The 27,627-nt window shown below is 43.8% G+C and overlaps 1 protein-coding gene and 1 pseudogene across 2 annotated transcripts in view; one reads left to right on the top strand and one right to left on the bottom strand.

Moving 5' to 3' along the window:
• MYO5B (myosin VB) overlaps positions 1–27,627 on the bottom strand; it is a 413,295-nt gene that overhangs the window by 337,927 nt on the left and 47,741 nt on the right. The gene's annotated exons all lie outside the window — the stretch shown is intronic.
• LOC119511071 lies at positions 23,723–27,540 on the top strand (annotated as a pseudogene).

Here is a 27,627-nt window from a genome sequence, read left to right as displayed (position 1 = left end):
TCAACAAACTGACCGGGGTTAAAAATTGAACGGGCAAGCGAGGCCCAATCTTGTGGGAGGCAATAGTTCATGGCGAGATCCTGTAGTATTTGGGAAGCATATGGGCTACCTAACCCGTCCTCCTTGACGGCCCTGCGAAGCTGCTTGATAGCATCTGAGTCAATGGGATACCAGTCATGCGGCCTCTGTGGGGTGGGGGCAAGGTTAAGAGGAAAACAGCGAAAAGCACGAGAGAAAGGAGGACGCGCTTGCAGAGGACTTGGCGCGGGAGTGGGGGTAGGGGGAGCGTTGCCCCAAGGATTGCCTTGAGGTGCAGAAGGCAGCCAGGGGTTGTTAGTCGGCAGGGTGGGAGGAGCGGCGGCAGCTGCCGGTAGCGGCTCCGAGGGGGAGCTCGCCGAAGGGAGAGGCGGGAGTGGGAGGCCCCAAGCATCGCAAGATGGCGGTGCGGTGGGCGTGGCTAAGACACAAGATGGTGGATCAGCCCCGCCCTGTGAAAGGGTGGGGTTCAAGGCATAAGATGGTGGACTAGCTCCGCCCTGTGGAAGGGCGGGGTAAAGCATATGCGGTTTCCGGCCCAGCTTAGGGCTGATGTCATCGCCAGAGCATTTCCTCCCCTCGATGGAAGAAGAAGGAGGAAGTTCGCCATCTTGGCGTGGCGCAGTGTTATTTTGCTTTTTGGGAGTCACCTCGAGCGCGTTGTTAATCTGCTCGACTAAGGACTCCGTGTCCGAGTCATGATTTGAATTAGTATCGCTATCTGAATCTGTTGGCTGGGTTGATAGGGCCTCCTTGGATTTAACGGGGCCTCGATCAGGGGGGAGGGAGCCTTGAAGGCAGGAGCGGATGGTTATTAAGGTGGGGAGCAAGCCGGGAGGGAAACGCTTGCTCTCATGTTCCATGGCGTTGGTGACTCGATCAATAAGGCGATCATAAGTAACAGGGTCCCAAAGATGGCAAGTGGTGAGCCATGGGTTAAAGGGCAGCAGGAGATCCCAGTATATCTGCAGCTGCCGGACAGACACTTTACAGCGATGCGTGTCTAGGAGACCCGCTAGAGCACGAACTTGAGGTGCCTGGCATGTAGATAGACGATTACCCATAGCTGAGGGGAGAGGAGGGGGGTTTGTTTACCGAGCAGAGAGAATGAGATAAACCGTGGCCTTGAGGCCGAAGGAGACGGCGAGAGCAGAAAGCAGTGCCCTTTGGCAACGGGAGCAGTCAGGGGGGGCGGTTGCAAAGAGGCACACGGTGCCAAATGAGGAAAGAAAGATACAAAGAACTACAGCAAAGTAATGGAGGGGAAGAGGGAGAGCGTTAGGAGGAACGGGGGTCATAGAAGTGCGCATACAAGAGGACGAAGAGAGCGTGGGGGATGGGAGGAGCGGCCTCGGAGCAGTGAACCTCCCACGGCTCCGGAAGCGGCGAAGGAGAGGCGGCCCTTACCTTGCAGGCGAGGAAACGGGAAGCTGGAGAGGCGTCCGGGCGAGCGGGCGACCTGCCGAACTGTCGTGTGGAGACGTTCCTCACACAGGGCACCAGTTGCGGTCGGGGTTACTGCTTCTAGGGGGAGGGGCGGCCGGTAGCCGAGCCCTCAGCTCTCGGGGCTGCTTAAAGGGTACCGGCGGCGGGGGCTCTTTCCCGGAGGCGAGGGCGAGGCGGAGGACGTGGCCGGGTCCTCGGCGAGAGGCGTGCAAGGTGTGGAGGGCGGCGATAAGGACAAGACACTCTTCATCCAGTAGGAGCATGCGCCAAAGAGGCTTTATTCAGGGGTGATCACAGGTTATATAGGTTGGTAGGAAGGGCAGGGCTGGAAAGGAGGTGAAGTAGCCTTAAATGGCAATATTGAAGGGAGAGGGGCTAGGATTGGTTCTGAGAGGACGCAGGAGCCATTGCAGAGGGCGGGGGTTGTTCTGGCCACGGTGCATGCGCGCTGGCGGTGGCAGGAGTGGCCTTGGCACAAGGGAGTGTGTGGGCAAAATAGGGAAGTGAGGAAAGGGCGGTTGGGAGAAAGGCGGTTTCCTCCGGCAAGCCTCCCCTGCCCGTGACATTTTGGGTGAGGAAAAGGGAGCTGCCTTGACCTCGCTCCCCAGGCTCGGGGGGGCTGCAGAGGGCACTCACGCCCGTACCTACTACCCTCCCCAGGGGGTGATATCAGGTCCCCTGGCCCAGGCCTGGCAAGCCGAGGTACAAGCTCAGCTACCCGCAATAATTATTATTATTCTTTGATAACAAGGTAGGCTAAATAGTGCTCTAAATGCATTTGTAGCTTGACATTCTATGGGGCAACAGGCTGTTTGAAAGCATTTAGCTGGATACTGGGATCAGTGCAAATGCCTATTTGTCACCATGACAGGAGGTGATAATGTGACATTTCACAAGTTTCAAAACAGCAGGGGAAAACCACCTCCCCTGTTATTTGTAGCAATGCTGGACTTCCAAATGCACTCTCTGGCATGAACCATGAATCACTCTATTCAGCAGGCTGAACACCAAAGCAACCAGGGGCCACAATCAGATCTGTGCCTGAACTTTTTGTGACAAGAACAATTCTAGCTTCTGTACCTGAGGTTCTCCCCATCACCACTATTGTCCCCCAAAAGAATAATATTTGAAAAATTCTTCAGTGAAAGAGCTCCACCTTCCACAGTGGGCACTGGCAAAACATTCCACATTTTGTTTTTTACCCCTTCGCAAGTATGCCAATACCTCTTCCCCACTTTAAGAACAAAATCCAGAAGGACAGAGTGCAAGCAATATCCCCCAAACCATCATCTTGCCCTCTGCTTTGAAAGAGTGACCGAAGCAGTTCTTCCAGGATCCTCCCGAAACTTAACAGCAGTGAACCTCAGAACACACTTGGGGTCACCGAGGAGTGGTTGTGTGTCAAGGTGCAAATGCAGGTTCTGCTGATACCTATCTGCGTGATCCTGTTCAAGTTACTCAACTTCTGAGTCTCAGCTTTCTTCTATGTCAAATAGAGAAAACAGAACTTCCCTCCTTCTGAGGTAAAGATTGATTGAGATAAAAGATGTCAGGTACTGTGATATGATTCCCATCATATTGGCTCAAAGTCAATGAATAATGCTAATGACTAACAACATGAAACCTTCCTAGGAATGACACGTCTGGCCAATAGCAGTCTGCCATAGGCTGGGGGTAGGGGACGAAAATGTGCTTCGACACTCACTTCACTGTGCCTACTAAGGTGCTTCTCTCTGCCACACTCCCCCCTCCCCCACCTTCCTTCTTGGAACTAATGATGCCTGCTCAGAATGTGTCCAGGTACAGGGGATGGTGGTTGTCAGAGCAAACGGGCATTGGTTGGATCTTCAGTGTTTAAAGGCAGTTTAACGGGGGCTGGAAACTCTGGGGTTTTCTTAAGGACCTCAACTGAAACATGAAAGGCAGGTCAATTCCATAAGTAAACTTTTTAAAACCCTTAAAATCATTTCACGTTTCTTTCCTCCACGTTTCTTTCCTCCATCTTTCTCACAGCACCCTGGTTACATATGCATCCAATGCTTCAATCAGCCACACTTACAAGTTGTCTTAACCAAAATCAATGGAAGAGGAAATATTTTCTCCCAGTTTACAGATACACACATTATTTTTTTATAAGCCTCAGAGAAAAAACCTTTGATCTGATTATGCTACTGAGGACAGAGTTAATCCAGAATATAATTGTTCCCTTCCTATGAATCCAGTCTCAGGGAGGAAGGAAAACTCTAAAGTCACTCCTTACCCATGGCCCTTAAAAGCCCTTCAGTGTGGACCCCACAGCCCAGGCAGAGATTCAGCACACCACCAGAAGCCCTATCTTGCTTCTGTCTTCTCCATTGTCTCTACTCAGTGGTCTCCTAAAATTAGAAAAGGTAAAACTAAAAAAAAAAAAAAAAAAGTGTGAGAATGTTTAGCTGTTTTTTTAAGAAAGACTAGTCTCTGAGTCTGAATTCTTTTCCAAAGTATTGAAAGAGCCTGAAATACAACCACAGTCATCATCCTCAGATATCTTTAAGGAACCATTGAAACAAAATGTGTCAGAAGCCTCTCTAGTAATCCTCTGCGAAATTCTGAGGGGGAAGGGAGCAAATCCCTGTCCATGGGCTGCCATTTTCCTTTGCCTTTTTAAAATCTTAAATACTTGCGTATTAGGTATTAGGAAGGAGATCCCTTTGATAGATTTCATAGAAAAAGAAACTTCAAAGATCAAGATGACTTCCGAGAGCCTACTCAAGCCTAAAATTCACTGACAACTGAAAAACACCGTCCTTCCTGCACACCCAACCTCAGCCCGCCCCCCGCCACAGAAGCAACACCGAGTCGTGTCGGCACAAGGCCAAGAGCTCCTTGGAGCAGGAGGGAGTCTAAGGAACACAAGATGGGCAAAGTGTTCTGCTTTAGTAAACCCCCGATACCACTGCATTTAAGCACGTTTCCAAAGCTTCACTTTGTTTTTAAAACAATCATTTCCTCCTCTACTTTCTACTACCTTCAGCCACACAAAATAATCTGTTCGGGGGGCTACAACCATTCCCTCAGTTGTATGAAGGTTCAAGGAGTGAGCCTGGGAATAAAGGCTCCAGGAGTGCTTGGCAATGGGGACGTGAGCAGCCTCCCTCAGGTGTTGCTTGGAAAGACAGACTGAAAGAAAGGGAAACAAGAACAAGAAGTGGGAAGAGACTTGGAAGATGCCAAGACTCAGGTGAAAGTTCGTAAGCTGTGGGAATGAGAAACCTGACCCAGAAGGCAAAAGTAGGTACAAACACAACTACGGGAGCTGCCAAGTTGGAAGGCGTTCATTCACTCTGCTCCTCAGAGCAGAGAGCCAAGGGACACCTCATGAGGAACCACGGGAAATCTCTCCATCCCTTCACATGGAAAACTTGAAAAGGTTTCCAAAATATTGAAAACAACCTATTTATTCATCAGTGGGAGCTGAGAAAATAAATATGGTATAACCATATGTGCCAGTTTGGATATATATTATCCCCCAAGAAAAGGCCATGATCTTTTAATCCAATCTCATGGGATATTGGGATTGGGTTGTTTCCATGGAGATGCAACCGACCCAACTGTAAGTGACACCTTTGGTTAGGGTGTGACCTCTGACTGAATGTTTCCATGGAGGTGTGGCCCTGCCCATTCAGCATGGGCCTTGATTAGTTCACTAGTCTTATAAATGAGCTCACAAACAGGACCTCAGAGCCACAGCTGAAGGACACATTTTGAAGACAGCCATTGAAAGCTGACACTGACATTTTGGAGAATGCTATTTTGAAACACAACCTGGGAGCAAGCAGACGCCAGCCACGTGCCTTCCCAGCTAACAGGTTTTCCAGATGCCAATGGCCTTTCTCCAGTGAAGGTACCCTGTTGTTGAAGCCTTACCTTGGACCCTTTACGACCTTAAGACTATAACTTTGTAACCAGATAAACCCCCTTTATAAATGCCAATCCATTTCTGGTGTTTTGCAAAACAGCAGCATTAGCAAACCAGAACACCATACAAGAGTATACCACACAGCAGTAGTTCTCAAACTCCTATCCTATCACAGTCATCGGGGGGAACGGAACCAAAACCAAGAAGCCTAGGTCTCTGTGTTCTTTATCAGCTCTCCAGCTGATTCCAAACTCACAAAAGTTTAAGAACCACTGCCACCTAGCCATTAAGGAAAAAAGAGCTTTTAAACAATAAAAGGAAACAACCTTCAAAATGTACTGTTAAGGAAAAGAAACAAATGCACAGCAGTGTGTTTACCATGCTGCTATTTCTATTAAGAAGTTGGGGAGGATAAGTTTTTTTGGAAGATGAGGGGAGATATTCAAGCAATTAATTACATATATATGTGGTAGTTTGAAACTGTTATGTACAAAGGGCATGTTCTTTTAATCATTCCTGTGGGTATAGACCTATCATGGGTGGGATCTTTATGATTAGGTTACTTCAACTGAAATGCGACCCACCCCATTCAAGGTGGGTCTTAATCTCCTTACTGGAGTCCTTTATAAGAGGATAAAATACATATAGAAGCTAAGAGAAGAAATTCAAAGAAGCACCCAGAGAAGCTGAGAGATGGAGCAGCCGGAAGCTGAAAGCAACTAGACCCAGAGAAAAGGACCAGCAGACACCAGCCATGTGACTGCCCATGTGCAGAATGTTCCAGATGCCAGTAGCCTGTCTTCAGAGTCCAGGTATCGTCCTGTTGATGCCCTGAGTTGGACATTTTCACAGCCTAAGAACCGTAAATTGTAAGCTAATAAATCCCCATTTTAAAAGCCAATCCATTTCTGGTGTATTGCATTTCATCAGACTTACCAAACCAAAACAACACAGAACATCTCTCAAATTATCCACAAGAAACTGGTAACACTGGTTACTTCCAGAGAAAGGAATTGGCTGACTGGGGACAAAGGTAGGAGGAAAACATATCACCTCAATCCTTTTAATCTATTTTGAATTTTTGAGCTATTTGAATGCATTACTTTAAAAATTGCTGCTCTTGTTCAAACTTGGAAGAGGATTTGGGCAGTGGATCCAGGGAACAAAAGCAAAAACAAGTAAAACATAATGATTCTGGGATAAATAAACAGAGCAGCCTAGAGGGTCTGCACTCCAGGGTTTTCAGTCTTCCCTGCACACAAGCTCCTGCAGCATTGGCCCAGGGTGCTCGTCTCCCAACACCTGGGGCTCCAGAAGTCCAAGCTGGGAACTTGTAAGCAGTCTAAATATCTGCTCCAGGGAACAGTGCCCCAGGGACCACCCCTCATCTGTCCTCTTCCTGAATTCTGTCTCCCAAGTAGACTGCAAACACTTTAAAAGACAAATATCTCAACCACCTTATCTCCCCTGATGCCTAACATCAGTTCATCATTGCTGGCGGCCACTTAGACTCGGAGACCTCTCTTTGCATGAGAGAAATCATTTAGAGTCAGGCCCTGAGCTTTGGCATTACATTTCTAGAAGCTATTATAAAGGCTCCTTTGGATTCATTTGCCTGATGAATTTATACACATCCCTCTAAGACGACAATACCTTCCACTTTTCCTCTTTAAATCCACACATCAATTCAGAAATACCCAAGGGAACAGTCTTTCCTCACCACCCAGTTTCCTGCAAAATTTTTCCCTCACATCTTTGTATTCTGCCTCACAGTTCTGAAACCATATCCCACTTCTCATTCTCTCTACTCCTTGAGAAGAGAAAAACTGCCATATTTCCATCGTATTTCTCTTCTCTGCTTCCACTCAAGAAAGCCTGCATTGGGGATTTTCAAGGAATGTGAATTGATAGGCGGATCCAGAAGACAAAAGAACATACCTTTCCAGTTAACCATCCTACAAAATTTAGGGGAAGCTAAATGATATTCATTGTGTAATAATCAAAGGAGAATGTAAGTCAGATAATAAAAAAGAGTTGATCTTATCTCTTTTTTTGCTAGAGTCAATGACCCACTTTAAAGCTGACTTCACTCCCAGTTGTATATATACAAATGGACCCTTTCCCGGGACCAACAAGATCCCACAAGATAAAGAAACAGGGTTTCCAGGCTGCTCCAAAGCCATCTCACTGGGCTGACAGGGTTAAAAATTCATAAAAATTCAATTTAGCTAAATTATTCCCAGATAGTAGAGTGTATGTGTTTGAATGGCTGCATTTGATAATTTTCTATTTATGCCTTAAAAACAAATGAGGATATTAAAATAAATATGCAAGCCTTTGCATGCTATCCATCTTCCTATTTTAAGGCAAGCTTTTCAACTTGTAGATCCACCTTTAAAAACGGCTATGAGGTAACATGGATACCTGGTCTGTGGACTTGGGAGAGGAGACGATGCATAGATGCTGGGACACACAGAAGACCTGGATATGTGTATTCAGTAAGTGGCCTAACAGTTCTACAGTAGGTTAGGACTTACAAAGTGCTTTTCACATCACCTCTTTTCATCCATACAAAAACCCCATGAGATGATATTCATTATTATCCTGTTTGACAGGTGAGAAATCAAGAAGTGAAGGAAGTTGCTCACATTCATACAGCTAGAAAGCTGTATATCATCTAAGCCCACACTCCAGGATCTTTCCGCAGTATCTCATGGCCTCTCATGCACGGGGTGAGATAACCTTCCAAGATCATCTAGCACAGGGATTCAGAGGGAGAAACTGAGAACTCGGGTGACGTTCCCAAGGTCCCAGAGCATGTCCACAGAAAAGCCTTCCTGCATTCTTACTTAACTGGAGTGGCCATTTCCACTGGAGAAACCGTATCAGGGCCTAAGAAAGCCTGCTATGCTCACCTTACCATCCAGCTTTTCAGACTCAGAAAAGACTTCATCAACTCTTTTGTTTTTGCATCCATGCAAACCACTGAGAAAGAGTCCAAGGAAGTTGTGATTATAATATTACCAGGTGACGACACAATTAAACACTAGCTGACAAAGAGGAAGCCTTTGGGCTGACCACTGCGCCAACCGCTCCCCTCCCACTCGGTGGGCCCTTGCCCACCCCTCCACAGTCTGTTGAATCACGCTTCAGTGCTCAGTTTGAAATTGACTCCAAAAGGCCAGCGTTTGAGTGTGTGTGTGTGTCCATGTGCGCACAGTGTAGCTGTTAGTACAACTGGAAGAGGTGGGGCAGAGTGGAAGAAACACAGGCCTCTGAGTCTGAGACGTCTTGGTTCAAATCCCAACCCTGTTGCTTTTTTCTGCGGGAAAGTGACATCCTCTTGTTTCAGTTCTCTCAAATGTAAATAAGGAGACAATCTCCTACCTCGGATGATTATTGCAAGGATTAAAGGAGGTGATGATGCAAGGCCCCGGTGGAGTGCCCAGCACACAGGTGTTCAATAAATTATTATTCTCTCCATGAAGCCTTCCCTAACTACTGGACTCCACAGCGCTCTCTCCTTCCTCAACTGCCAAAACATTTGCAGGCAACATCAACAGTTTACCTGCTCAAATAGATGAACTTTGGGAGGGGGTAGCAGGAAGGAAGGCTTGCTTCTTCTTACCTTTCTCTCTCTTATAGGTTCTTGAGAGATGTTGTACAAATAGGGGTTCCAGTATTTTTTAATGAACTAATTCAAGGAAAAAATAAGTTTCAAGCAATTGCAAACAGATCCTGTTCTGTAGTCTCTAGGTGAGCCTCAGTTTTCTCAGCTCGAAATGAGGAAGTTAGATTATCTCCAAGGTCTATTACAGCTCTATTGATTAGTCTATTAATAAACTGCCTCTGAAGATGTGCTAAAAATATAAGTGTATATTCCTAGATGTAATTTGGTTATAATAAAAGGTAAAAGGAACATTTTCCATATTGAAGCTGAACGACTGTCCCTTCAATCCACACAGAGATTTCAATACTGAACATTCCTTTCAGTCATCTTTCTAACACAGGAAACACATTATTCATGAGAAGGAATTATGGGAGAAAACAAACCTGTGACGTGTGCCCAACAGGGGAAGGCAGGGGCCCAGCAAGTGAGGAGGAAGGTGGGGGAGGTTTGCTGCTTCAAGCAGAACCAGGGGCTACAGTAAGGAAGGACAGCTCAGGAGAAGACACGACTAAAGAACAGAGGGTTGAGTTACTGATTCCACTTAGAGGAATAAAAAGGCCCAGCTCATCTCATCAGACCCTGAAGGGATTTCACAGCCAAGTGTCAGTGGCTCCTCAATCTCTAGAAAAGTTAATTATGCTCAGTAGCATCTATGTGATATACTCTCCTACAATAAAGTTTAAGGAGCTCTTTGGTGCTTAAACAGAGAAAGCTTTTAGTTATCCAGAGAAAAATGGACAACCTATTATCCCATTTCCTGGTGATTCTGATGAAAAGTTTTCATCTATGTGTCTTAATTTAACACGGACCAGAGACAGGCTAGGTCAGAGAGACTAACACTTGGGGGGGCTGGGATGGAAATTCTGAGGGGTGAGGACCAGGGTCTCAGGGGTGGGCCCTTGTGCTATCACCCCCACTGCAATGACCAGCCCAGGCCTGGATCCACAGTTCTCTCACCCTCAACAATCTTATTTTCCATTTTTCCAGGACCCTGTTTCCAACCAATAAGTTACCTAAATTCATGCATGCTTATTTGTCAGTTAACATATTTGTAACAATAAAACAACATTTAGATAACTTGAAGAATGCTCAGCAGCAGTTCAGGAAGGCCAGCGAATGGGAGATATTTAGGTCTATGGGCTTTAATAAAGCCTGTTCTCAAAATCCCTGTGTTTGTCATCTAATCGTTCCTCTTGGAGACAGCACCAGTGCCAGGAAGTGGGTATGCACAGGCATCAGCGGGACCCTCTCTCAACTTTGCATGGTTCATTAAGGTGACCCAACCACACTAGAAAGGGGTGCTCATCTGGGCCCAGAAGAAAGAAATCTCTCGGTCTAGGCTCTAGCAGGTCACAGGTTCTTTCCCTGGGTTACCCAAAAATAGAACATGAACATAAAACTGTTATGTCATCCAACTTTACTTTTGTTCCAACAACTAAATTATAAAGAAATTCTTCAACGAGAGTCTTGGCTCGTGAGCTGACATTTTTGGAGTAGACTTTCTTCATCGGCATGATGTAGGACCAACCAAGTCACTGGCTGTCAATGGAAGTGACAGCATCCGAATAACAGCGGTCCCTGCTAGGGAAGCATTTCCCTGAACCACAGTGCCTGGCAAGTTGCTCTACAGGTGTTTATCAGTAACAAGGGCCCTGGATTAAAGCAAGGATCTATTTTATTCCCACCTATACATTTGTTCTTCACTTCTGTTTCCTGAAAAGATGCAGCCCAACAGCTTCCAGGCACAGCAGCAGGTGCCCCTCACCTCCTTCACTCCTCCGTTCTAGCAAACTTCACCCACTCTCTTCATGGCCCTTAATTTAGTCACATAAATTTAGAATACATTTAATAAAAAATAAGTTCTACAAACACCATAATTGATGAGTGAATCCTTCAGCTTCTCAGAGAAGCATAATTCAGAAAGTTCTATTTTTCAAGTTGCAACCACCCTAGGGAAAACAGGCTTTAATCAAATAAACTGCTTAAGTTATTGGATGTATAATTTTACACTTCTATTTGCTACATGTGTATATGTGACACTTAGGTCATTCTGTAAAACTTAATATAAATCAAGAGACCAAAAATGTTCCTGTTTTCTTCTAGATACAACAACTAAAATTATTGTGTGCTCCTTGTTCTCAGCTATCTTTATTAACTACCATTTTGGGAAAATGAGTGACTGGCTGCTAGGTAGGCTATTTACAAAACACCTAAGGAAAGCAGCACATGTTAGCCATTTAAAACTAAAAGGTAGCAACTCTTTCCAAACTCAGGGATACATGGGTAAACAAAGAGGAAGATTGAAGTGATGTGTCAGTGCACAGGAATTATTTCTTGAGGGACACAAGAATTCTCAGGTTACTGGGGCTTTGGGGCAATACAGAGAAAAATTGTTTCCCATGCAGGACCGGTGGTTCCGCAGTGATAACAACCAGAGTTGTGTGTTTCCTTTCACAGCTACTATAGGTCCAAAGTCCTCCCTGCCCACAGAAAGATTCACAGTCCTTTTTTTCCCAGAATTTATGATCAAAGACGTGAACAGCCTCCAGCAGCACTGAATCTCTCCATTTGGCAGAAAGGTAGGATGAAGATCTAAAGAACTCCAGGGCAGTCTTGAAGCACAGAACGGATGTGAAGAGCTAGGTCCAACTATACATGGAGGGAACAGTCCACACAAGACCGTTCTCATTCCTGATACCAACTGCAATTGTGGGGGTCTCTATGACCACCCTCAGGTTCGATAATGCACTAGGAAGATCCCTAGTACTCACTGCGAGTTGTTACACTCACAGTTATGGTTCATTACAGGGCAAGGATACATGTTAAGATCAGCCAGACAGACACACAGGGCAGAGTCCAGGCAAAGTACCAAACACAGAGCTTCCACTGTCCCCTCTCCATGCAGTCAGAACACGACGCTTTACACCACACAAGCTTCAGGGTTCAGACTTCTTATTGGGGTTCCATCACACAAGCAGGACTGAACATCCAATGCTCAACACCAGGCTCCAGCCTCCTGTCCCAACCTAAATCACACTATTGCTCTCTGGGAGTGGCCAGCCCCACCCTACATCATACTCTCCACAAGGACTAAGGCCAGACCTCTTTTGGGGCAAGGTTCAAGTCTTACTGCACCTGGGGGTAAATGGCAGCACCAAGCAGGAAGTCAGATGTCCTGGCCCATTAGCACAGAGCCAGGAAGCAAGGTCAGAGCCAGCCTTGTGGAGCTGAAGCCCCAGCCCATTCTTTAAAGGGGACAAGAGCAAGGCAATGACAATGAGGTAGGAATTTAGCAAGAGAGAAGTAGGAGTCTACATATCATTTCTTCTTTAAAAGGGTAATTTCTCCATAGGAATTTTGGTGTTATTTCCAGGACCAGTGAGACAGTTTGCTGTTTCAACCAGGTAATTGCCCAGCTGCCTTTTTTGAAGTTAACCTAGAAGGTGGCTAGTCTAACGCACCCATTGGATAGGGTACCTTCTGCTGTGGTCAAAAACCACCCAAAATTTCACCGGCATACAACAAAGGTTTGCTTCTCACTCTCCCTTTTGCTCCATGTCCATCGTGGGTTGGTTGGGGGCTGTGCTCTGCATCAACCTCATTCTGGAACTCAAGATGATAGAGTTGCCACAACCTGGAACAGTGCTGGTTACCATGGCAGGGGAGGGGGGAAAAGCTTGGGAAACTACAGGCCATCCAAAATGTCACATGTTGCTTCCGCTCATATTTCCTTGGTGAAACCAAACCCAATGTCCATGCCCAAGGAAAACTGAGTGAAGAAGTACAACCCTACCATGTGTTCAGGAGGAAAAGAACCAGAGATCAGTGAACAGTCAGAATGACTACTACAACCATTTCCCAACCAAAGCAGGATTTTCCTCCCTCCATGTCCCTGACAGGGATTGATAGGGTTCTAATTGGGAATTTGGGTATTTGGGCTATTTTAAAGCCATGGTATAAGGAATGTACCCAAAGATCAAAGAATAAGGTGGAAGAGTTGGTGAATTAAATGTTTCAGTTTCACATGTCTGCCCTGCTTTGCAATGTGGGTGTCAGAGGTCCAGTCTCCATCCCAGGTGGCCAGTAAGCCCCCACCCCAAAGACCATTACAACATAAGACAATACAATAGCCAGAGCTGTACCAACAGCTTAAAGGGTGGCCTGAGCCTAACAACCAGCAACGAGGCACCTCAGGTTAGCATCAATGTGCAAATCCAAGTGTACTGAAGTTCACCACTGACAATCACAACGGCATCATCTTAGTTGTAAGAAATAATGGTGAAGACAAGTGCCAGAAGACATAGGATAGGAAAATTGTCCTGCTTTCAAGAATGGAAAAAAGATGAGCCACAGAAATTCCTGATAAATTACTGACTCAGTTCAGTTAGAGCTAAGCTAAAACCGTATTACTTCTTCACACAGACTTCTGTCCTGCCAAGGGGAATTCAGGACTTGCATTCTTGGATTTTTTTAACCTAAATGAAGCATTTAACATTTCTATTAAGTTTTATCTTGCTTGTTTCAATCCATTAAGGTAACAGTGTCTAGCCCTGAGCACTACTCACTAAGAATGCCAATGGCAAAATAGTGAGTATTCATAGGAGGGAGAAGGCAGCAAAGGTCTGTTAAATAAGTTATGGTAAAGGGGAATGGGTACATTTATTTAGTCCGGAGAAGCCTCAGAAAAGTTATGTTGTCTGTCAAAAAATTCTGAAGAGCTGTCATGTAGAATTATAACTGTCATGTAGAAATTATAACAGGCATTCTCCTTTATCCTGGAAGTCAGAAGTAGAGTGAGTCAGTTGATGAGATTCAGAGGCAGCCCTCCCTTATGGAGAGCAGAATCACCTTCCAAGAAAGTGGGCTCATTGAATCACAAGCTTCTGCCATTCGGAGCTGTCAAACAGTACCCAGCTGACACCGGTCTCGGACAGGGATGTTAGAGTGGTTAACTTGTACGGGCCGAAGGATTCCAGAAGACGTAATTATATCAATATTCATCTGGATACACGAAAAATGGAGATCAAGATTGAAAAAGTTCTATAACATTTGCACCAGATCCAGCAAACTCCCAAAGATCTTTGAGTTAACAGTAGAAGAAGACCTCTGTTAGGTAAGAGAGATTTTAGAGGAAACATCTGTAAGCACAGACAAGAAAAGGGCATCAGGAAAGAACATGATGAGAAGTCAGAACTTCATGTGCAACACAGACCTCGCACACAGACTTGTCCTGTTTGTCACATGCCTGCCTTATCCCTCCGGTGGTCCCCACGGGACATTCTGCCCTTTCTATTGCTCCTACAGGGTCCTGCTTAGAGCTGAGCTCACAGTAGGCATTTGCTAAAGGCCCTCAACCCTCTAGTCGGTCACGATGTTATCACCTTCTCATCCAAAGACTTTGGTTTACAATGAGAAGTGACAAGAGGGATAGCCCAGATGAGAATGCAGGACTTCATGATATTCACTTGTCACTCTGCTTCTCCAATCCAGAAACAGGACTCAAGTGGAAAATATGAGAGAAGCTTCTAAAAGATGCTCTCCATGAGCTATGTACATGAAAAATAGGAGTAAATAAACATGGTAACAGCCTTCAAGAGACCTTAGGGGAAGGTAAATTTATTCTTCAGAGATATAAACTACTGCTTAGAGATGAAGGGAAACACTAGTATTCAAAACAAGTGAAAAAAAAAATAGGTATAAACAAGAGTCTACAGGAAGGGCATGGATATTTCTAAAGGCCTCTTGCCACACCTAAGATAGCATCTAATAGATACAGTTCATCTAAACAAACATCACATATCCACCAGGCCATCTGAGGATAAAGACCACCCCCACTCCCCCATCACTTCAGATGCATGGGCTGGTTGAGTCCAAGTTCCAGATAAAGTTTCTGCCATCAGGACTGAAAGCCCACACACTCCTGCAAATCCCTCAGGATGTCAAGGACACATCAGGCAGGGCTCTATGCGTACACTCAATGGATCAGTGATTCACCCTGAAACAGGGAACTTCCAGGAGAGAGCACAATTAAGCACTTCCCTTCAGGAGAAAGTTTCTGCATGGAATATCTGTGTCCTTCTCAGCAGAGAGGGAAGTTGAGGCTGCTACTCCTGGCAAGATGTAAAAATGAGAATGACAACTAAGTGACCTACTTTCAGGTGTCTTAAAGTTTTAAGAGCAGGATCCCTCAGGATCACTAACTACCCCCCCCCCAAAAATGGTGTAAATTTAAAAAGAAAAATGCTGATGGGAAGATCTTTTAAAACATATTTATTTTATCCCAAAAAGTACATTTCGTTTAAAAAAATGTATTCTACTAACAAAATTTCTAAAAATTACTCAACTAGCCTTACCCACAGCCAAGAGATTGGAATTGAACTCACCACTGGCTGTCCCAGAAAATATTTCTGCAAACAGGGGGAAAATGTCATTTGAAGGACGCCAAAAGCATATCAGAAAAGCAATATGGATGGTTTTCTACTACGGTGGTGTTTTAGAAACTCCAGAGTCACTCTAATTAAATCTGCAAACTTGTCACACCATTGGTTTATCACTGGTGCCTGTGACACTGATGGAGAGACCAGTTACCAAAAACCAATACACTTCAAAACACTTTCTGCACATTTCTTTTCATTTACTTTTTGTTTTGTAAATTAAAGGAACAGGCCTTCCCAATACATAAATTATTATACAAGTTCTCTACAAGGTAGAAAAGGTAATTTAAGACTGCAGCTCAGTTTAATTAAAACTTATTGAGGGTAAATTATATAGTACATCATATTTTTCAATACACTTTCCTGTTCTATCTTCATTTGCTCAGTCTACCAAGTAGACAGACCTGGTTTCACTTGTGCTGGACAGTCTCAGTCCATTTTAGAGATGGAGAAAATGAAGCCCAGGATCACACAGCAGGTGAACAGCAGAGTTCTTAACGAGCTAGAAAGGAAGACTTCGGAAAATCCTCTTCCTACAGAGGATACTCACAGGCCAGGAGCCAGCAAACCTAGAGGCTGCCCTTGGATAGCCTTGCTGTCTGCTGGAGCCCTGCCACAGGGGCCAGCCTCAGCTGAGTGCTGCCAGGAGACTGGGCTAGCCTAGCAACCACAGTGAGAGGGTCACATCCAACACCAACAGCAGTAGCCAGGCTCCAAGGCAGGAAGGAGCCAGGTCGCAGAACAGAGGACTGTGCTCTCCACCCTGTGTCCTTCCTGTGTCCAAACATTTTCAGTAAAGAAGCACAAGCAGGATCAAATCACCTAGCCCTGGTTGTTTTGATAAATATTTTTAAATTCTGTAGTCTCATCAAAGGTTATTAAATCTGAATTAACTCAGCCCTAAGACTCAATCTGTATTTTTAGGCTCTCTAAGGGCTTTACTATGTGAAACAAACTCTTTGAGTTGAAGGGGATGTTATAAAAGTCAAATCTATTTGGGTAAAAATAAAAAGCATATTTAGGCTGATTTAAGGACAGAAAACAGCTGGAAGGATATAAGGCAAAATGTTTTCTGCAGCTGCTTCTGCAGAGGGAAGAGAAGGCAGACTTCACTTAATACAAGTCTGTACTTTAAAAGAAAAAATTAAGAGCATTTATCACCACCCTCTATCAGTCTCCTGCACAGGCCTCTCCTCTCTGTCCCTTTTGTATCATCATTTCTCCAGGTTCCACTGGCGGCCACCATACCATCTCCCTCTGTAGACTCTGGACAAGTACCAACTTAAAGATGCAGTTTCCACTTCCATATGATTCCTAATGAATCCTCAGTTCCTACTTCCAGCCTGGTCCACCTTCTTGAGCTCTACAATGGTTGTCCCAAAGGTCAATACCACCAGCTTTTCCAGACTTCTCAACCCAGCATGCCTCTAACGGAGCTCACCACCCTCTCCTCCTCTTCCCCACCCTCTCCTTCACCTCTCCTTCAAATTGTCAAGGGCAGAAACCTGGGAGTCATCCTCAGTCCTTTCCCTTTCCCTGCCACACCCAGTGACTCTGTCAGTCTTCCCGGAACCCTTCTCAAAGCAGGTTTGTCTTCTAACCACCTCATAGTGCCCTACTCCCGAGTCACCTGATTTACGCCATGACCTCCCGACTGGCACCCCTGGGTCTAGACCCCACCTCCAGTCCATCCCCCACACCACACATTGGTCTATTCAAGAACTAAGTTGTTGGTGCTCATTCAATTCAGTCAGTCACTCATCACTGAGCAACTACTATGTGCCAGGCACTGTTGTAAGCCCTGAGAGTACAGCAGTCAGCCAAACAGTGCCCCACACACTCAGTGACATTCTAGGGATGAAATCAGATTTAAGATCTGTCTATCATTCCCCAATGGTGCAGGTAAAATCCAAGCGTCTTAGCACACAAGACCTTCCTGATTCCCACCTTGTCAGTTGCCACTTGGTCCCCCAGACTCCAGGCACCGTTGCCACCCTCTATTACGCACACCACCTTCTCATGCTTCCACAGCGCCGTGCCCTTCTGTCCAGAATACATTTTCCTTTTCCGCCTGGTTACATTGTCCTGTAAGTCTCAGTTTAAGTGTTGCCTCCTCCTGGAAGCCTTCCTTGACATGATTCAGAGAGATCCCTTTCGTCAAAATCTCTGTGCAGGCCTCTGTCTTAGCACTTTGTACATAGTCCTATGTTTGTGGATTTAATCTCCCCCACAGGATCAGAACCTTGTTTGTAAAAGTGTCCTGCTCTGCCCCACATCTCTCTCCAATGCCTGGCATAATCACTGCCCATAAACATTAAAACTAAGGGAAAGGAGGACCCACAGGAGCTGAGAGAAGCTAAGACAAAAGCCCAGAGACATTTTGGAGAAAGCCACAGAAACCAGAAGCTAAAACCGGGAGAGGCCTAGCAGACTCCGGCCATGTGCCTTCCCACGTGACAGAGGAACCCCAGATGCCATCGGCCTTTCCTCAAGAAGCAGCTAACAGAAGAAGGTGAATAGCCTGAAGGTGAAAAGAGAAGAGGGAGGGGGAAGGGAGGGGAGGGGAGGGGAGGGGTTAATTTTATGTGTCAAGTTTTTAGGCTATAGCATCCAGTTGTTTGGTGAAACACCAGTTGAGATGCTTCTAAGGTATTTTGTAGGTCGATTAGCATCTACCGTCTGTTGACTTTAAGTAAAGGAGATTACCTTGAAAATGTGGATGGGCCTCACCCAATCAGCTGCCTTAATAGCAAAACTGAGATTCCCTGGAGAAGAAGAAATTCTGCCTCAAGACTCCAGTACCAAGTTTTGTCCGAGGTTCCAACCTGCCAGCCTGCCCTAGAGATTTTGGACTTCCAGCCCTGAAAACTGCATGAGCCAACGCCTTAAAATAAATCCATACACACACACACACACACACACACACACACACACACACACATAAAATACAATGCGATACCACCTCATACCCCTAGGAGGGCCATAATTTAAAAAAAATGAAGAAAAGGATGCAGAGAAATAGGAACCCTCATGCATTGCTGGTGTGAATGCTAAATGGCACAGCTGCTGTGGAAAACAGTTTAGTGGTTCCTCAAGAGTTAAACATAGAACTACCGCCTGACCCAGTAATTCCACTCCTAGGTACCTACCCAAAAGAACTGAAAATAGGCACTCAAACAAATCCTTCTACGAGAATGTTCAAAGCAGCACTGTTCACAACAGCCAAAAGGCGGAAACAACCCAATGTCCACCAACAGATGAATAAAAAACCGAAATGTACTGTATCCATACAATGACTATCCATAGAAAGGAATAAAGTTCTGATACATGTTAAAATAAATAAATAGATAGATAAACAAATAAATAATAAAAAATTAAAAAAAAAAAAAACTAAGGGAAAGGAGGACAGAAGAGGTCTGCTTTCTAAGGAGTACAAACTGTTGCCAAGTCCAAGAATCCTGTGAGTTGGACTAGAGGCAGAAATAGTTAATAGCACTGATAGGAAAAATGCAGCAAACCTAAAGCAAGTAGCCAAAACTAAAGCTCTGTATCCAGCTGTCCCCTGTACGCCTCTCCTTCAGGTGCTCTCCAATGTACTAACAAGGCATGGCCTCTATCCTTAAATGGTACCCAGTCATATTAGCAAATACATGCATCCATTTTTAAGGTTAATTTTCGAGCCCAGCTTTCGGGAGCCTGCCTCTGTCCTCTGGATGCTTTCATTTAGAGATATCTTCTGGTCTTGACCTGGCTTTGTTTTTACTCCTGGGCTCAGTTTTGCTTCTGCCTTATTGCTCCTTTTAATCCCGTCACCTCCCATCCACCCATCTCACTCACACACACAGTGAAAATGGCACCGAAAAATAAGTGAGCCAAGCCTTCATAGTTCAGGATTAGCACCCTCATCTGAGAGTCCAAGGATAAAGCATTTCAGTAACGGTATAATCCACGGTGGATTCTTCCTGCAAACAGCGCACTGGATGCCACCAGGCTCTTCCCCAACCACAGGACCTCTGAGAAGAAGATGTCAACTGGATGTCAACTTCAGTCATTCTGGGTCTCAGTCCCCGCACCGGCAAATGAAGGGTTTGAATTCCACAGACAAAAATTCAAAGACTATGATCCTAAAATTCAGTCATCAAGTCTTCTTGGTTATTGGTAGGCTTCGCTGCCAGACAGACCTAAGTCTAAATACAGGCTCCACTATTTTCTAACTGCACAGCCTTAGCGTATTGCATTACCTGTTAAGACAAACCTGACACATTGTTTTATGAACTGAACTTGACTATGTAGGAAAAGCATTTGGTTCTAGTAAAGCTCAACATATGCTAGCTACTTTTCTTCTAAAACACATTTTTTCTTTTAAAGCCTGAGCAGAGCTAGGATGGTATTGCATCAGAGAACTCTGCTTTGGGCCTCTGGAGTATGTATTTTATTTCAGAGGATGTGAAGGAGATGGGCTCTCTGACCTGGTAACTTGGAAATATCATTTTCTGTCCAGTTTCAGGCCCACCGTGAATCATACCAGCTTCCTTAGCCACCTTCCAGCACGGGATGTACAAAGCCAACAACCCAGAGAGCCTGTGGCCCAGGAGTGATCCATCCTGTTCAGAAGCTCCTCACCTCTGATCTAAGATAGCACTGTGAGAGCTATAATTGAATAAAGAATTATGTAAACAAGGATGCTGAGTAATCATAAACATGAAATCCTCTCTGGACTGTAGCTCCTCAGCCAGAAGACCAATCTATTATACAACACTTCGATTTATAGGCATCCGTGGAAAACACAGTCTGCTGATTCCGAATCCTAGTCAAGACCCTAAAGTTTCCTGCTCATTTGGCAGGCCATTAATTAAAGCCACCTGCCAAGTCACAGCATATGCTGCTTAATTTCATAATTTGGGTGTTTAAGGGCTTGACCCAGACGAGACACCCCTCTATTGAATCTGAACAGAACATTCTATAATGAAGAATTTGGGTTAAACAGGCAGCTCTCCTATAGAAAGACAGCTGAAAGATGTCAGACATACTCCAGTAAATGAGGTACCACTGCTTTCAATATGATTTTAAAGGAAAATTGTGGTCATTTTTATTTCAGAAATTTCTAAAACCTCTGAGCACTGGGATGAGAAGGGAACTTACAATGTGTATTCCATTATCCCAATCATATACAAAATGACAACCCACAAGTCTTGACCTCACAAGCTTCCCAGGTTAAAGTTAAAACACAAGGGCAGGTGATTGTTTCACAAAATGATCCATAGGCCCAAATGGCCTAAAAAACAAAGGCATTTTATTGTGATATATTTACATTTATATTTGAAAACTCAGGAAAGCTAAGAAAACCATTTCTAGAGTTCTAATATTGGGATTCTTAAAACCCACGTAGAACAGGGAGGAAACTATTGTATATTAGTTGATCATTAGAAGAAATATTATATACTCTGCAAAACTGAAAAACAGAATCAGTTATCACACTGAAAAATTCATGCACCTTGTTGATACACTGGTAATTTCTGGATTCCACTTTTGACTAGCAGCATGAAGAATTTATTTTCCTCATGAAAAATGCAGAAGACCAACTAAAGTTGTCGTTAGTGGCATGTCCATAAAGATCTGAAGTCCCTGTTACGGTCATTGTTACGGCCATAATACAAGTAATGGGTTCCCGATTAGTTCCTTCACAAAAATGTCCATGACCTGTGGCAGAAACCGGTCACCCAATTTAAATCCCAGCTTGCCCAATAAGATAGCATGGCATGTGTCTTTTATATACTCATATTTAAATAAGAATATGGTCATATTCAATGCTTGGAAGATTAAAAATAAGGATGTCTGGCATAAGGCATAAGAATATATGCTCCAAGTATTAACTTCAAGCTAGGAGGGATTTTGTGTGCAATGAGAGATGCTATCTCAAGAGTAACAAGACTGACAATCTAAGATACTCCTGGTAGATGGAATATACTCTGGTTTATAATTGACTTATAAGCAGAAGCAGCATGAGAGGAGAACAATATTCCATTTTCCTGATGAAAATAAAACCGCAAGCCTGTGAGTGGGAACTTGTATAAAGCCTATGTCCAAGACTGCAGTTTCCTTGTTCCCCAATCCCTAGAGGCCCTGAGTACGTCTCTGCCACCATCTGTAGTTTCCCCGTAGTCAGGATGGCATGTGCTCAGCTGTTACAGAAAGATGCCAGTGCTGTCAAGGGCCCTGCTTGAACAAGGGAAGTTAGTCCTCCTTGGCTCTGTGAGCACATGGGACCATTCTCAGCCTGGGCCAGGGCTCCACAGGTGCATATGCATGTAGAGAGTGGGCACCTAGAGAGTACTAATGGCCACCTCTGGAAAAGGAACAGAGACTGGAAAAAGGAATGGTAAAGGAATGGGGGCTTTCATTTTTTTTTTTTCCAGAGATTCATACTACTTGGGTGTTTATACGATTTTATCAATTGCATGAAATTTCTAAAGGCTTACGAAAAGAAAAGAAGAAACATCTGACAATACATGACCTCACAAGATTGAAGCAAGAGTTTCCTCTTTCTATACTAAATTTGGCTCCTTTAATTTTAAAAATTCTAATAGGTAATGACTGACCAGGCCTTCCTTAATCGATATAACCCTAAAGGGAATTCTAAGTCCATCTGCACAGTAAAATTTGCTGTTTCAAGATGCTTCCATGCATTATTAAGGAAAAATTTGTTCTTTAATTCTACTTACTGATGTGTTAAGTGGCCCAATACTATTTGCAATTCAATAAGTAGTATTTCCATTTTGATGACAGAGCCAAAAGATAGACGCTAACCTTGACACCTCTCCCATCCTACCCATCACACCAAGTTCTACCACTTCTACCTTCAACATACATCTGAAATCCATTCAACTGTAGCTAACAATTGTCACCACTCAAGTCCAAGTACTACCTACTGTCATGGGAGCACAACAATCCCCTGTAACAGGTCTTACCACATCAACTACTGCCCTCCTCCAAACCACTCTCTACAATGTAGCCAGAATGACTAAACCTATATTGAATTGTGTCACTCTCCTCTTTAAAAAACTAACAATGGCTGAAAAAAAAAAAAAAAGACAGGAGAGAGAAGTCTGGAGGAGGGTAAAGAATTGAAGAATACTAGTAAGGGTAACTTAAAGGATAAAAATAGAGGGAAAAATCTGACAAAAACAAAAGGACAAGAGGGTAGATTGAAGAACTGCCTTTACAGTAATAATTTTGAATGTGAATGGATTAAACTTTCCAATTAAAAGACAAAGGCTGGCAAAATGGATTAAAAAATATGATCCAACTACATACTCTTTACAAGATACTCGTCTTAAATCCAAGGATACAAATAGATTGAAAGTGAAAGGATGGAAAAAGATATTCCACTCAAGCTATAACCAAAAGACAGCAGGAATAGCTATACTAGTATCAGACAAGATAGACTTTAAATGCAAAGATATCATAGGAGACAAGGAAAGACACTATATATTAATGAAAGGGACACTCCACCAAGAAGAAATAACAATCAAAAATGTTTATGCACCCAATCAAGGAGCTCCAAACTATATACCAGGTAAACACTGGCAAAACTGAAAGGAGCAATAGACGTTTCTACAATAATGGTGGGAGCCTTCAGCACACCACTCTCTTCTATAGATAGAGCAACCAGACAGAGGAACAATAAGGAAACAGAGAACCTAAACAATGTGATAAAATGAGTTAGAACTAACAGACACACACAGATCATTGTACCCCAAAATACCAGGATATACATGCTTCTCTAGTGTTCATGGAATGTTCTCCAGGATAAATAATACGCTGGGACACAAAACAGATCTTAACAAATTTTAAAAGATTTAAATTATTCAAAGCACTTTCTCTGACCACAACGGAATTAAGCTGGAAATCAATAACCACCAAAGAACCAGAAGTTTCACAAATAAATGGAGGTTAAACAACACACTCTTAATCAGTGCAAGAGAAATTGTTAAATGTCTGGAGATGAATGAAAATGAGAACCAACATATCAAAACTTAAGGGATGCAGCAAAGGCAGTGCTGAGAGGGAAATTTAGTCCCTAAACGCCTATATTAAACAAGAAGGCGGCAGAAGCACTGCCTCCCGTGCTGTGGAAACTGGCGGGGCCTGTGGTCGTGGCTGTTCTGTCTTAGCAGCCTTGTGCTTCTTTGCCTTGTTTCTGTCTTGGCGCTGAGAGGTAGTGGCCGTGCCAGCAGGATGGAAAAAAGTAGAATGAACCTGCCCATGGGGCCCGACAGGCTCTGCTTCGACAAGGATGAGTTCATCAAGGAAGATTTCAAGATTGATCATTTTGTGTCTGACTGTAGAAAGCAGGTTCAGTTGGAAGAACCTAGAGATGATCTGGAACTCTACTATAAACTACTTAACCATGGTTGAGAACCCATCAACAAGGATTATGCAGACTTTGTCAACCTTTCAACAAACTTGGTTGGCAAGGACAAAGCCCCCAACCAGCTTTCTGTGCCTTCGGGACAATTACGAGACGAGGTTCTGAGTCTTAGATCATCAGTCCAGCGAAGGGATTTAAGGGCTGTAGATGAACAAATGTCTAAACAACAGGATTAGGAAAGAAAAGATGTGTGATTAAGGCTTATACAAGTTATTTGATCAGATGAGAAAATTGAAAAAATATTAAGTTTTCAAAATTCTAAAGAAACATCTGCACTAGAAGCAAGCAGCGTGCTTATGACTGGACAAGTTTTGGAGAGAATAGCCACAGAATTTAACCAGTTACAGTTTCATGCTGTTCAAAGCAAAGGCATGCCTCTTTTGGACAAAGTAAGACCATGTATAGCTAGCATTACAGCCATGTTACAACAGTCACCGGAAGGTCTATTCGAAGGCCTTCAGGCTTCCAGTGTCGATACAAGTCACTGCTTGCAGACTTATGCAACAATTCACAAGACACATGATGCAGAAATATTATTTGGTCAAGTATAGTGAAGCCATATGTAAATGAGGCAATTGTAGAAGAGTTTCATCCCAAGGGCCTTCAGATCATGATTAACAAACTTCTGGAGTTTGTTCCTCACCATTGCCGCCTTCTTCGAGAAGTCACAGGAGGAGCAATCTCAAGTGAAAAGGGCAACGCTGTTCCTGGATATGACTTTCTGGTGTATTCTGTCTGGCCAGAAATAGTACAGGAATAGAAGAAAACTTGCCCTCACTTTTTTTTTTTTTATTATTATTATTCATTTTATTGAGATATATTCACATACCACGCAGTCATACAAAACAAATTGTACATTTGATTGTTCACAGTACCATTACATAGTTGTACATTCATTACCAAAATCAATCCCCGACACCCTCTTACCACACACACAAAAATAACCAGAATAATCATTAAAGTGAAAAGGAGCAACTAAAGTAAAAAAGAACACTGGGCACCCTTGTCTGTCTGTTTGTTTCCTTCCCCCACCTTTCCACTCATCCATCCACAAACTAGACAAAGGGGAGTGTGATCCCTATGGCCCCCCCAATCCCACTGTCCCCCCTCATAAGCCACATTTTTATACAATCGTCTTCAAGATTCATGGGTTCTGGGTTGTAGTTTGATAGTTTCAGGTATTCACCACCAGCTACCCCAAATCTTTAGAACCTAAAAAGAGTTGTCTGAAGTGTGTGTAAGAGTGCCCACCAGAGTGACCTCTCGGCTCCTTTTGGAATCTCTCTGCCACTGAAGCTTATTTCATTTCCTTTCACATCCCCCTTTTGGTCAAGAAGATGTTCTCCGTCCCACGATGCCGGGTCTACATTCCTCCCCGGGAGTCATATTCCACGTTGCCAGGGAGATTCACTTCCCTGGGTGTCTGATCCCACATAGGGGGGAAGGGCAGTGATTTCACCTTTTCAAGTTTGGCTTAGCCTAGGAGAGACAGGGCCACATCTGAGCAACAAAGAGGCATTCGGGAGGAGGCTCTTAGGCACAATTATAGGGAGGCCTAGCCTCTCCTTTGCAGCAACAGTCTTCTCAAGGGCAAATTCCGTGGTAGAGAGCTCAACCCATCAAACCACCAGTCCCCTATGTCTGTGGTCATGTTAGCAACCATTGAGGTGGGGCAGACCAATACCCCTGCATTATCCACCAGCTCCTCAAGGGGGCTCTGCGTATTTTTTTCCTTGTTGTTTTTTTTTTTAACTTTTTTTTTCTAAATCAACTGTATGAAAAATTTAAAAAAAATTTTTAAAAATTTAAAAAAAAACATACAATAAAAGAACATTTCAAAGAGACCAAAACAAGGGAGGTAAGAAAAAGACAACTAACCTAAGATAACTACTTTACTTCCAACGTTTTCTTACTCAACCCCAAGAAACTAACCTAATATAGCAACATTTCTATGAACTTGGTCCTACTATACCCATCAGAAATTAACAGACCATAGTCATTCCTGGGCATTCCCAGAACATTAAATTTACCCATGATAACTTATCTGTTCTTCTTGGATTATTGTTCCCCCTCCCTTAATTGCTCTCTATCACTAGTTCCCCTACATTCTACATTATACACCATTCGTTTTACATTTTTCAAAGTTCACATTAGTGGTAGCATATAATATTTCTCTTTTTGTGCCTGGCTTATTTCGCTCAGCATTATGTCTTCAAGGTTCATCCATGTTGTCATATGTTTCACGAGATCGTTCCTTCTTACTGCCGCGTAGTATTCCATCGTGTGTATATACCACATTTTATTTATCCACTCATCTGTTGAAGGACATTTGGGTTGTTTCCATCTCTTGGCAATTGTGAATAATGCTGCTATGAACACTGGCGTGCAGATATCTGTTCGTGTCACTGCTCTCTGATCTTCCGTATTGCCCTCACTTTTTATCCTGGGAATCCTGATGTATTTCATAAGAAGTATACCATAAGTATGGATTTTATAAGATTTGAATGGCATGTGGATCACAAGACAGTGTGAGAAGATTAAGAACACATCCTACTTCTTATCACAGTTTCAATAATAAATGGAATTTGCTTGTTTATTTTCAAATACGATTTAGGGAAATAGCAGAATCCTTGGAAGCAGCACTTACAGATGCACTGGAAGATGCTCCAGTTGGGAGTCTGAATTGCCTTTTGGCTTCGCACGGAACATGGAGCAGCCTTAGGAAGTGCTGGTCAGATGACATGTTTTTACCATTGCTATTGCATTGTCCATTGAAACTCATGCTTCAGATTTTGTCAAGGTACTCCATGTTTGTCCATGAGCTTTTACTCAGGCCCATCTCTAATGAAAGTGCCAATGATGTCAAAAAACCTTTGGTAACAGGTAGTAAAGACCCTTCCAGTACCCAAGGAAATAATGAAGATCTAGGAAGTAGTTCTGAAACAAAGCCTGTAGTTTTCATTTCTAGTTCCCAACTTGTTTATGTGGATACAGACCTAGACAAGCTTCAGGAGCAGCTTCCAGAATTCTTGGAAACAGTCAAGCCAAAGCTTGAAATGGTTGGCTTTAAGAATTTTTCTGTCTCAGAAGTCCTTGAGGACTCCCAGATTTCTTTATCAGCTGTATGCCTTCTTTGAATAACAAGATCATCCAAGAATTAGGCGATTCTTGTTTCAGTTACCTGAAAAGTGCCCTGGAAGTTCCAAGGCTTTACCAAAGAACCAATAAGGAGGTCCTAACTAAAGCTTCCTTTTATATGGACAGTGCTTTGAAGCCATTTTACCAGCTTCAAACAAGCAATAATTCATCAATGGTTAGAAGGAGCTCTTCAGCGAATACTCGTAAGTAATACAAAACCGTGTCAGACCCACTGAACTCAGGAAAGAAAATGGAGGAGAGCCTGAAAAGGCTAAAACAAGCTAGAAAAACCATTCCAACCAACCCCGTGGGTGTCAACGGTGGCATGAGTGATGACAACAAAACCAGGCTACAGTTGGCCTTAGATGTTGAGTACTTGGGAGAGCAGATACAAAAGATGAGCCTGCAAACAAGTGACATAAAAAGCTTTCCAGCTCTCCTGGAGCTTGTTGTTGCTGCCAAGGACCAGGACACAGAACAGCCTTAAGCTTCCTGGAAGACCCAGAAAGGAGAGAAAAGTTAGACGAGTCTAAAGGGAAGGATGTGGCTCTGCTCTCTTCCCAAGCCTATGTAG

The sequence above is a fragment of the Choloepus didactylus genome, chromosome 16 (genome assembly GCF_015220235.1).
Source record: "Choloepus didactylus isolate mChoDid1 chromosome 16, mChoDid1.pri, whole genome shotgun sequence".
NCBI lineage: Eukaryota > Metazoa > Chordata > Mammalia > Pilosa > Megalonychidae > Choloepus > Choloepus didactylus.
This window is presented reverse-complemented; position numbering and strand designations above follow the sequence as displayed.